Source organism: Centruroides vittatus, unplaced genomic scaffold (assembly GCF_030686945.1).
Source record: "Centruroides vittatus isolate TY-2023 unplaced genomic scaffold, ASM3068694v2 contig_890, whole genome shotgun sequence".
In the NCBI taxonomy this organism is placed as follows: Eukaryota; Metazoa; Arthropoda; class Arachnida; order Scorpiones; family Buthidae; genus Centruroides; species Centruroides vittatus.
Window position 1 is genome coordinate 708,350 of NW_027122581.1, and position 12,266 is coordinate 720,615.

The window sequence follows — 12,266 nt, forward strand, 5'->3', positions numbered from 1 at the left end:
CTGCAGTTATGCTAATGACTGTTCTGAAAGCTATCCATAATACACTGAGATTGAAATCACATCAAAAACTCAGAAATATGAAATTCAGTTATTAACTAAGCAATTTAAGTTTAATACGTATTTCCATGAAGTATTAATGCCTCTTATTGCCTCAATTAGGATTTTACGGTCTGTGTAGTTTGCTTTTATAAACGAAGCTTTCGGAAGTTTCATTAATTTAAATGGTCTTCCATGACGGTAAAACGTCAGTGATTTTAACGAAATTTATCCACAATCAGATATTTAATTCCTGATGATAAAAGCTTATATAAGACTAATTTTCAGTTCTCCATTATAAAGTGCTCGATGAAGCCTGGGTTCCATAGCAATAAAATAAAAACTAAAGCTGACGATAGGAACTGTAAAAAAAAAAATCTTTTTAGTTTACCTCGACAGAAAAGCTAGTTGGGAGAGTAAACATACAGTACGTATCTTTCGATACAATACATCCGGATATTTATACAGACGCTCCTGGACTTATGATATTTCACATATACGATGACTGATGCGAGTGAAGTGGGAATAAGGGAAAACGATAGAATTTTAATTCAAGCTGCTCTACTGATGCGTTAAGTATCATTTTTTGAGACTTCTTATTTTATAATATATCATCTTATATCTTGCGTTTTACAGTATACCCATTATGGCTGCAAAATGCCTAGTGGGTCTCAAGGAAAAACTTAAAATAATATCTAAGCATGACATTTACGGCGATCGCTCGTGAGTACAAACTCACGTTATGTTCTGTATAACCTTGTGTACAGCCTATTTGTTTTATTTACTTTTATTTTCGACTTGCGATATTTCTGATTTACGATGGGGTTACCTTCTGAAAAGAACGCAACCCCTTCGTATGTCAAGGAAAGACTGTATAAGAAAAATATATATTTACATTTTAAAAATTTAATACAATACTTTTCACAAACAAGCTTGTATATTTATATATTGTTTTATATTTTTTATATTCTAATTAGTTGTATGTGGATCTTATACAGTCGTCACGGTTATTTTAACATTCAAACTTGTGCCGTACACGCGCACCCTTGAGTTCAAGGAATTAACGGTATGTGTAAGAAAATGTGCATATACTTTGAGGATTTCTATACAATTTATTGTTGCATGTTATAATAATTAGTATACTCTTTCCTATTAGTTGACCGAAGAGGGGCAAAATGCCCGAAACGAGTGAATGTACCCGTATCAACTAAATAAAGGTGGAAAAAGCCAAGTGTTTAATAAATAACAGTCTTGTGTTTAATACTCAATACACAGTAAAAATACGGTTTCAGGAACAATTAAATTATCGTTGTTATCAGTGCAGACGTGAAATCAGAGTAAGAATATCGGGGCAGTCGAAAAACGAAAAATATAAATTAATTGTTTAATTTATTCACAACGTTATTATGACGTAAATTTATACATTTAAAGATTACGTAACTTATACATAAAGTTAATTTTTGTTCTCAGTAATTTGTTCATGTATCGTAGCGAATTATGATTTGCTTTCATAAGTTAAAGGTATCCGCAATCTATCATTATATCTTTATTCTCTTATTAACGTACTCTTACAAAATTATTCGACCAAGCTTATGTGAGAATCCGAAGCGTTGTTTTTTAATAATTTGTAAACTTTAAATATTTAATATTGGTCAAAAGATTGACTAAAACTAAAGACTCAAATTATAACAGGTAAGTTGATGAGATTTCATCTCCGATTTAACTTCTTTCGTAGATCATACACGATCATACACATTCTTTCATGAGGTCGTTACTCATCCAGGGAAACATTTAAAAATTCAAATTGGATCATTGCAAAGAATCATATACAATAAGCCTCAAAATCCTCCAAAAAACTGCAGGAGACTATTTTAAAGAACTGGAAAATGTTGCAAAGCACATATAGTACGAAAAACTTTATATTTATTTGCATACTTATATGTTTGCATATATAATTATATAATTATCCGAACTACGTAATTATTTTATTAACTAACATGAGCCCGGCGTTGCTCGAGCGAAAAATAACAACAGCAAATATTAAGATTATTAGATTATCTAACTTTTCTACTGTATTATATTATAGTATTTGATTTATATTTACAAAGATTATCTTACGTAAGAGTTTATCACACCGAGTGTCCAATCTATAACATTTTAAAAATTCTCTGAATTGAGTACAGTAGAGGAATAAAGAATTTTTAAAATGGCCATTCGGTGTGATAAACTCTTACGTAAGATAACCTTTATAGTTATATAGCCGATCTTATCCGTTTTCATTAGGTGCAAGAATTAGGTCCCTCCTCTTCGGAGGCTAATTAAAAAACTTTTAGATGGATCTAAAAATATGTTCGATTTACTGCAAAAACGCAAAAAACCGCATTTAAAATAGTACAGTAGAAGCCGAGTTCTTCAGGTTAATCCTTAACCCTCTCCCTCTCCCCGCGAGGAAAATTTCTAAAAATTTCTCTTTATTGTGCATTTTCATGATATACCCTAACTGTGTACCAAACTTTCAACTCCTAATCGTTTGGGCTCTTCTGTGCTTATTGTTATTATCAACCCATCTCGATTATAAGATAAGATAATAGTAACATACAAAGAACATATGCATTGGGAGGATTTTGATGCAGACAAAAATCTGTATCATATTTGTGGAAAAAGTACTGTACACTTCAATAATCAATAAAACCTTCCTAGTGAGATCAGGAATAGAATTAATAATAATCTTTCAATCGTGCAATGTTTTTCCCACTCATCCTGTACGCGTTCCCATAATTGGTGGATGCTTTCAGACGGAGCTACATAATCAGACAAGCGACGTTTAAGAAGGGACCACACGTATTCCCTTCGGTTTGAGAATCAGGCGATTGAGGCGGCACTCAAGCAGGCTAATACTTTGATTCCGACATTGCCCTCCTGGATGTGTTAGTAACTTAGTATGTAACTGTGATTGGAATTTTATTTTTATACGTACCGAACAGTAGTACAATTGCTGTACAACGTTACAGAATCTGAAATTTTTAAAAATATGTCGCCAATAATAGGATAATCTTCGTTTAAATAATCTGAATAGCTGTCGTATATATCGTAATTACAACCAGAGTCAGTCATCTTGCTTTTCTGCTAGTCTACAGAATAAGATTTAGCAGTCCAAAATCGGCCGAACTGCGGTATTTTGACTGCTCAAAGGTAGAACTAACAATTAGCTTTGTAAGTTAAGACTAAAATGGAAAAACAGAGAAGATTTTTAAAGTATTAATCTACAATTTTGCTTTTAATCTTGCTTAATTTACTGCTACTATAATAATTGTTGCTATTCCTATTGGAATTTTGTTTTTAATTTTGCTATGTCGTGAATTGTCAGTTCATTCCAAATTCGTTCAACTCATTCGAGGTAATTCTATAAATTCCATTAAATCTTGTAAAATGTCCATTTAATATTCAGAAAAAAACTTGTACAATTGGCTTTTTTCGTCAAAGACTGCATTCAAAATCTCATATGATGGCAAGTAAGGATACCGATCTTAGGCCTATAACAAAATGATATAAGTACAGTCAAACCTGTTTTTGTGCGGTCTTTTTCTGTGCGATTTTTTTTGTGCGGTATATGAAAATTTCAATCAAATTGGAACATAATTGACTCCTGTAAAATTTTTAAAAACTCTATTGGTTGTTTTCTATGACATCAGCAGGTTTTTTCATTTTTTATTCGGAAAAATTTTTTTCTCATACGTTTATTTCGGTCTCCTGTTATTTTAATAGCATAAAAATCATAAATATTATGTTATATTTGAACAGATGCGGTAAGTTAGCTCCCCTCCAGCTTTAGACTGCAGGTGTGAAATTTCATGCTTTGTTAAATGAAATAACACTTCCTGCAGCTATATTTATCAAATAAAATCATTATTTAACGATTATTTTTAACTTTTTAATGTTAGATTCGTATTTAAGTAGAAATAATTAATTAATATAAAAATTAAAATTCTTAGAGGATATTTTTCCCCATTAGGTGTTGCAGAAAAAGGCCCAAGGAGTTAAAAAAGCAATTCCTAGTTATTTCGTACGGTTTCGAGTTATTTTCTATGTGAGACTTTTTTTATGCAGTCCCTATTCACCGCATAAAAAATATTTTTTTAATTGTGTTGCGAAAACTATTTTTTATAGCCACTCGTGAAGTTTCGCGCGATTTTTTTATGCATTTTCTTTTATGCGGCCCGCATAAAAACAGGTTTGACTGTATATTCATTTTAAATACTATAAAGATTTAATTAAATTAAAATTAACTTAATGTAATTATATATTTATTTTAAATTGGAATTTACAATATTGGTAATTTTATAACAAATTATGCTATAACAATCTATTTCTCCATTAAAGATATTTTATCTTTTATTTTAATTAAGAAATAATTATAATACAGGTTTATTACATGGCAAATTTGTTGCCTTATTAATTATAACATAATATCTTTTATTTAATTTGTATTTAAATAATATCGATAAACATTTACACTTGAAAATTATCAAGATATAAAAGTTATTTTTTTATCTTACAATACAAACAAACATATTAGAAAATTAATAGCCGAACATAAAGTTTGCTTTATTTACAAATTAAAAAATTGAGTACTTTAAAATATCATTTAATACAGTATTTCATCATAAAAATTTAATAAATGAAAAATCAATGACTAAATTTCTTTAAAATTTATTTTGAATAAGAGAAGGACCTGATTGAGGCAATAATCGCATCAAAATGTGGTTTTTTTTTAATAATTTCATCTGGTATTTTATCTATTTTATTTAAATATGAACATGATGAAACACAATATGCAACATGGTAATTGGTGTCTTCAGTAACTTTTAGAACAATTTCACATACTTCAGTTTTTTTAACTAAAACTGGGTCTTTCAAGTAAAGAGGAACGGTACACAAGGAACTTAAAAATCTGTTCTGATTAAAATGACACTTTTCATATTTTTCTATATTTTTAGTTATATTGCGAACTGTTAGGCCTAAATCCAACGAAGCCTCTATTCTGAAAAGGGCATTTCATTTTAATAAGTACACCCCATATGTAAAGATCGTAATAATTCGAACTTACAAGTTCTCTTATTTCTGTGATTGAAGTATCGACTAATTTTTCGAAATTAGAAATGCATTCTGTACGAAAATAATATAATTTAGACGATCGGCCTTGTATACATATTTCTTGTCTCGAACAATCTTTCATCACATTTGCCGGAGTAAGCACATTAATTTCTTTAAGTATTTCCAATTGATTTTTAATTGGTAGGAATTCAGCGTTACACTTTTTCGAAAAGTCAAAAGCAGTCATAGACATAAATCTCACTTCCCCGAGTAAATTATAAACATGGGAGCGTAATATTTCCTGGTTATTTTCTGCAGAATTTGCTCTTCCCCATCTAATAATTGCATCGTACATCTCTAATTCAGATTCCAGTTTCAAATATTCTTCGGAAGCAATAGACAATACGGTTTCGTATCTTGCGGAAATAAAATTATTACTCTTGATAATTTCAGAAGCATTTATTATAATAAATCTCTCACAAGTGTTCTTTAATTCCATATTTGTTAGAGCGTATGCTTCGTATATAGAGAGTACCGAATCGACACTTAATAAAGATTCGTCACTTAAATATGAATTACATAGAGTTTGCATATTCGTTACCTTATATTTTTCTGCAAACTTTAAAGTGTCAACTGCCTGTTGGATGGAAAGTTCCACATGATCAGTATAAACAAAACTGAAAATAAATAAAACTTATTAACTACATTTTAAAAAATTATGTAGAGAATAATTTTATTAATTGTTGTTTCTAAATAAATGTATCCTACGTATAAAAATTTCATATAGGCTATCTATATCTATATATATAATCGAGACGAGTTGATAATAATAATAATAAGCAAATATAATACACCAAGAGCTTGCAAAGAAACACAAATTAGTAGACATCCACGAACCATACTACAAATACATTCCACAGACAGTATTGGAAAACAACATGCACAAAATGTACTACGACAGAGCCATAATCACAGATAAAACAATTTACAACAACAGACCAGGCATCACACTCATTGACAAACACAATAAAATCACATACATTATAGACATATCCATTCCAAACACTCACAATATACAAAACGCATGCACTGAAAAATCGAGTAAAATCGAGTAAAATCGTCATTAAATCAGACTCTACTTCAGATATGACACACGACCCACTTTATCACCCCATCCCTCGAACTTTATTTAACAACCAAAATTTAATAGTAGAAATTCCCCTAATACGTAAACCTCCCTGCAAAATTTCAGATATTTTCGACAAAAAGCACAGGAGTTATTTAAGCTTCTAAGAGTGTGAACAAAATCGTAATCCCACATACACTAACATCCATATATACAAGAAAAACAACCAAATTTTTTAAGCGTTTTTCGACGTTTAAAGGTCCTCTGAGTACAAAAATGTAAAAATCATGAGGGAGGTCATTTTTTTACCGATCGCCTTACTTTCCCTCTGTTATATATAACAGATGCGGGAAAGATAAAATGAAGAATTATTACAAAGAAAATTTCTTAAATTTACCCATAATACCAAAAATTATTTGAACGTAAAGAACAATTTATAAGAGAAAATAGAAATTTAATATCAGCTCAAAATAATCAAATAAAGAAATATGTAAATTATAGGAATAAAAAATATATAACAGAAGAAGAAGTAGTAGTTTATTCAGTTAAATGTAGTTGTCTAAATAATTTAACATACGTAGGAGAAGCAAAAAGAAAATTGGGAATAAGAATTAAAGAACATATAAGATCAGTTCAAAAATACTGTATTATTCAAATACAGTAGAATGTTGCTAGAACGAGATGTGAAATAATAAAAAATTCTGCCACTGATCACAGTCTTTTAAACATATAAATATAATAAAACAAGTAAAAACTAAAATCGATGATAATCGTGAGAAAGAAATACATCCGACATGAAATAATTATATTTTTAGAGAGCGTTTAAATACTAATACTATTTGAACACGATAACAGCAAAAGATTAAGAGGAAGAAAAAGCACACCCAACGTCACAAGAGTAAAATAATACAGAAAAAGATATAAAAAGAAATAAAGAGAAAAAAGTAAGAAGTTAAAAAAGACTTTTATAATTAATTACTTAATTATAACTATCTTTTTAATTTAAGGCTAAAAAATGAAAAGTTAAAAACAGAACCAAACAACATATATTTAAAGTTTTATCTTTCAGAAAAGCAAAAAAAAAACTTGAAGACTTACTCATTAGATAGAAGTCGTCTAAAGTATATTAAATATGTCATTACGGTTTAAAATATAATTTTTAATTATTTTTATTGTATAAATTAAAAATACTTTATTGTATTTTAGAAATATAATAAATAATAAAGTACCTGCTGATGAGGGATGAAAAGGTCCGAAATACAAGAAAAATTTGTATACAAGTTCAAATAAAAGTTTATTCATTTGAACGAAGAGACTGATTCAATTACTCTAATTTCAGTCGCATGTTAAATCAGTATAATTAACTTCTATTAATAGATTATACTCAAAATATATTAATATTAATTAACCTTTCAATACGAATTTTTAATTTTGGGAACAACTAAAAGTGAAATGCTGACATATCTGGGCTGTAAAAATGATATGAAACAACCCGTAACTTCAGGATCTTAACTGTCTACATTGTTTCCTCATTGCATTACGCAATTGTGTACTGCAATGAGAAAACATCATAATGCAAGAAAAAGTTGTTTCCAGCAGAATGCTTCTCTTAAGATGATAAATTTCGATAAGTGAACAATCTTCCAAAAAAAATTCAGCCACTGATCACAGTTCTGCATGGAACGGAGACGACGAGTTCATATAAAGTTCATTGTTACGCAATGGCACAAAACAACAAACCAAAATTTCGCCTATGTACACTAGACAAGCTGACGCTTCTCAAACTATAAGTAGCGTTAAGTCTTTCAATGGATTGCGTATGATAGTATCGAGTGATCATTACGCCGCCACCAGATTAAATATTTAAAGATTTTTAAACCGTATGAAGAATAACAAACGGTCTTTATCGGATAAACACTATTTTTATCGCATATGCTTGAAGACTAGTCAAATGCAATCAACACGGGTTTACGTAGATACAACTGCTACTGCTTTGTGCCAATTCGAGAATCTATTAACATGATTATGTGTTGTCATTTCTCCACAATAATAGCAAAATTATTACAGAAAAATATGATTTTCTAATAACATTCTTTCATTAATTTATTTAACTTTCATATAAGCATAATTTAGACTTTTATTTAATTATCAAAAGCACATTTTGTAATGAATATACGAAAGAAAAGATTTAAAAGTTAAAGTCTTAATAATTATCTATGAGTCTTTCAGTTGATTTTTAGCCAGGTTTTTTTTAATATGTAATAAACAAATCTTACATATTTAAATATAGTGAAATCGACTTTTCGACGAAAATATAGAATTTTTCATAATTATTTCAATGAATATCATTAACAAATTTAAAATATTTGAACTGATTTAAGTGATAAAAATTAAAATACTGTATTAAATAACATCTAATAATTTAGATAAATTTAGAAAAACTAATTTCAAATATATGTAAAACAGATTTATTTATTATATAACAATATTTTTGGTATTTATCTGTATTTTTATAATTATTCAAATTAATGTAGCTGTCAACTTGGCATAATAATTACGTTAATACGTAACGGATCTACTGTCATACATTTACAATTTTCTTTTGTTCTATTTCTAAATTATTTAATCGTTTTATAATATACATAGAGCTTATACTATATAAATCCAGAAGGAAAAATGTATATTGGAATCAAGCACTTTGGATCATTTTTTTTATCATAATTGTAAGTTTATTTGTCTTTTGTGATTTTTAAACAATATATATTACTTTAAATTATTTTTATACTTATATCACATTTAATATATTATCTAAGAGTCGCAACATATTATACCTTTTAAAAAATTACGATTATACGTAGACTATATTATCAATATAAATAAATTTTCATTTCATTATAAAATTTTAGAATCAGTTTATTTGTATAAACATAATAATATATAATTCGAATATAATGTTTAACAAATAATGCAAATATTAAATTTTCTTAACTAATTATATTATGTTAATTGTCTATTGTAATTCTGATAAAACGTTATATACATTAACAAATCTATTTCATGGCTTACCAGTGTCTCGTTGGACAAAACCAGTGAACACTGAAACATTGATGTCGCGGGTTCGATCCTTGCCAACTAGCTAGCTACGTTGAATTTTCTGGGTTATCTTCACGTGTCTAACACCTAAATAAGGAGCAATTTGCTATAGAATGTTTTTTCGTGGGGCTCTCCTCTTAACTGATCGCCCAAGTCTTATAATAGCTCTTATGCAATTTCTTACAGATAAGTCGAGCCCCGTTCCTCACCGCTCAGCCCTTTTCATTGTAGACCTGCCTAATTCTCAATATGTGTGGAAAAAAAGTCCCTAGTAGTGCCCACAGGGCAAAAATGGCAAAATGAGTAAAAGTACAAAACGGCAATAGAATGAAATCGAATTAGAAACGAATAATTATATAAGGTATATTGTAATTAATCGAAATTGTAATCGTTATTACAAAACATTATTTTTATTTAAAAATGAGAGATACAGACATTCTACACTTGAATAGATTTATATTAATGTAGCAGGTTATTAGTTCTTATTAAACTTTCATTGTCATAAACGAGACTATCATTTCGAAATGACAATGCAAATTCTGTTATTTAGTTTGTTTGTTTTTATTATGGCAAAGGCAACACTTGGGCGATCTGCCTACGGTGAATATCTTCCAGGAGGTCTTTTTAAGGGTAAGCGGCCCCTATTCAGGAGTTACGGACGTGGAGAAAACCCGGAAAACTCCACGTGGCCAGCCCGTCCCAGTGAGACACGAACCCACGCCAGAACTCCCAGTGTTTAAGAAACGGAACCACTTGGTCACTGGTAGGCCCTGTTGTTATTTAGATTGAAAATGAAAACAAAGTTAACGTTTCTAATGCAAATGCATTTGGTAGTATAATTTAAATTTTAATTGGAACAATTTTTTACATCTTAGATGTTTTTATTTGGACCTTCAATTTTCACTGGAAGATAATTTGAATATATAACCAGAGTAATTCAACATAGTTCTTTATTTAGGAAAAATGTTATGTTCTATTCCGTCTCTGGAAAGAAATGATGGAACAACGTTCCGACCCGTTCCGTTCTCAACACACTCTTGTTTATGTAGATCCACAGTATGTGCAAATAGGTCTAAAACTTACATAACAAGTTCTATGCACGATTGCTAATTAATTAAGTGACACACATCTAACTAAAAGTAAGATAAACAGTTTACCACATACTATTTTCACTATACTTTCTAGTTGAAATTTATGCAATTTAACCTTAAAATTAGAGTTTTCAAGCAATTCGTGTGATGTTGCGTAGAAACAGTGCCATAAAATTTAATGATCAAAGCTGTTTTAACACGTCTGTTTGACTCTGTTATGATTGTAAATTTGATCTTTTGAGAAATTTTAAGCTTTTAATCTGATCGATTATATAATGAATATCCTTTATTCCATTTTATTATATAAAATATAAATGTCTACGGGGCATATCGTATTAGTAGATCTTATTATTCTGGTATCCGGGTTCTACGAATTGAGGAAACTTATTCAGAAAAAAAAAATCTTTATTGTTCACCCGTACACACTATGTTTGTATTTCGGACCTCTTGGTCACTCCACAGCAGGTTTACAGCCACTAGGTGCTAAAACAAGATTTTAGGGGCCGTCCATAAATTACGTAAGAGCGATTTTGGCCATTCTAGACTCCCACCCACCCACCCCTGTGTAAGAAACCGTAATATTCTCTTTGATCCCCCCTCCCATTCCCAATCTTACGTAATATTTAGGCATGATTTTATAGAAAGATTTTAACAAAAAAAATTTTTATATGAAACCCTAAAAGCCTTAGGTCCAAAATATGTAATTATTAATTAGTTAATTAATATGTACTATTATTTATAAAAGACTTTATGTGAACAATTTTAAAAATATAAAAATTTAATGAATTCGAATGAACAATTTATTTTAAGAACTTTATTTTTTTAATTATTAATAATCTTTTTATTATTATTATTATTATTATCATTAATCAGCGTCATAATGTTCATTTTTGTATTAATTTTAATTTTTACAAAAGGAGGCAAAAAACTTTGATATATGGACTAGTGCACGTGTAAACAGAAACCTCATATGAAATAAAGCAAGAGATTAGAGAGAAACCACATTCCGTTGCCCTATTGATTACATCTTAGATAAGGCCAAGAAAATAAACTACATGCTGTTAAATGTGCTAGGTGCACCTGGGGACTAAATCATAAAGATTGTAATGGGGCAATATAACCAATGCTACTTTACGCGGTCTCTAGCTGGGGTCATGTAACTAGTAAAAATTCAGTAGCTAGTAAATTACTCTTTCTTCAAAAACAGTTTGTCATCAGAATTTCAAAGTACTGCAGAGTTGTGCTTCAAAGTGTTGCAAAGTGCAATGTTTCTCCTAATGCTTCTTTGATACTAGCAGAATTCCTTCCTTTGCACTTTGTATTGTAGAAAAGGTTCTAAACTACTACATCAGAACTACAAACATCAAGGCTCAACAACGTTCTCTACTATCTAAGGCTGGTCATATGCTACCACATTGCAATTACCCTACTATTACTGATCATCACCCTGTAAACAAGGTTATCCCAAGGGTACATTTGGTGTCATCTGCTTCCTCCATGAATAACCATGCAGACATTAATATCTACACAGATGGATCCAAAAGCCCGCTTCATGTCGGCTCAAGTATCTGTGTATCTTCCTCCAAACTGACATATTTCGCCCGAAATATGTTAGAAGATACGAATACCCCACGCGTACCTCCATCTATCAAGCTGAAGATGCTACTTACCAAACTGTTCAGTGGGCCACTTCACTACCAAAAAACTGTCTATCAACATTTACAGTGATTCTCAGTCTGTCCTAAAAGCTCTATTAAATCCGAATTGCAATAGCAATAACCTATGGAGAAAATTCAGTTTGGTGTTGTGGAACAAAATGGAATTGG

At 29.9% G+C, this 12,266-nt stretch overlaps 1 long non-coding RNA gene across 1 annotated transcript; it reads left to right on the forward strand.

Annotated features, from left to right (window-relative positions):
* Positions 1–1,018: 1,018 nt before the first annotated feature.
* Positions 1,019–1,282, forward strand: LOC136983885 (uncharacterized). Its single transcript, XR_010882120.1, has 2 exons — positions 1,019–1,102; positions 1,193–1,282. It is a non-coding gene; the product is annotated as an uncharacterized lncRNA (long non-coding RNA).
* Positions 1,283–12,266: the final 10,984 nt, after the last annotated feature.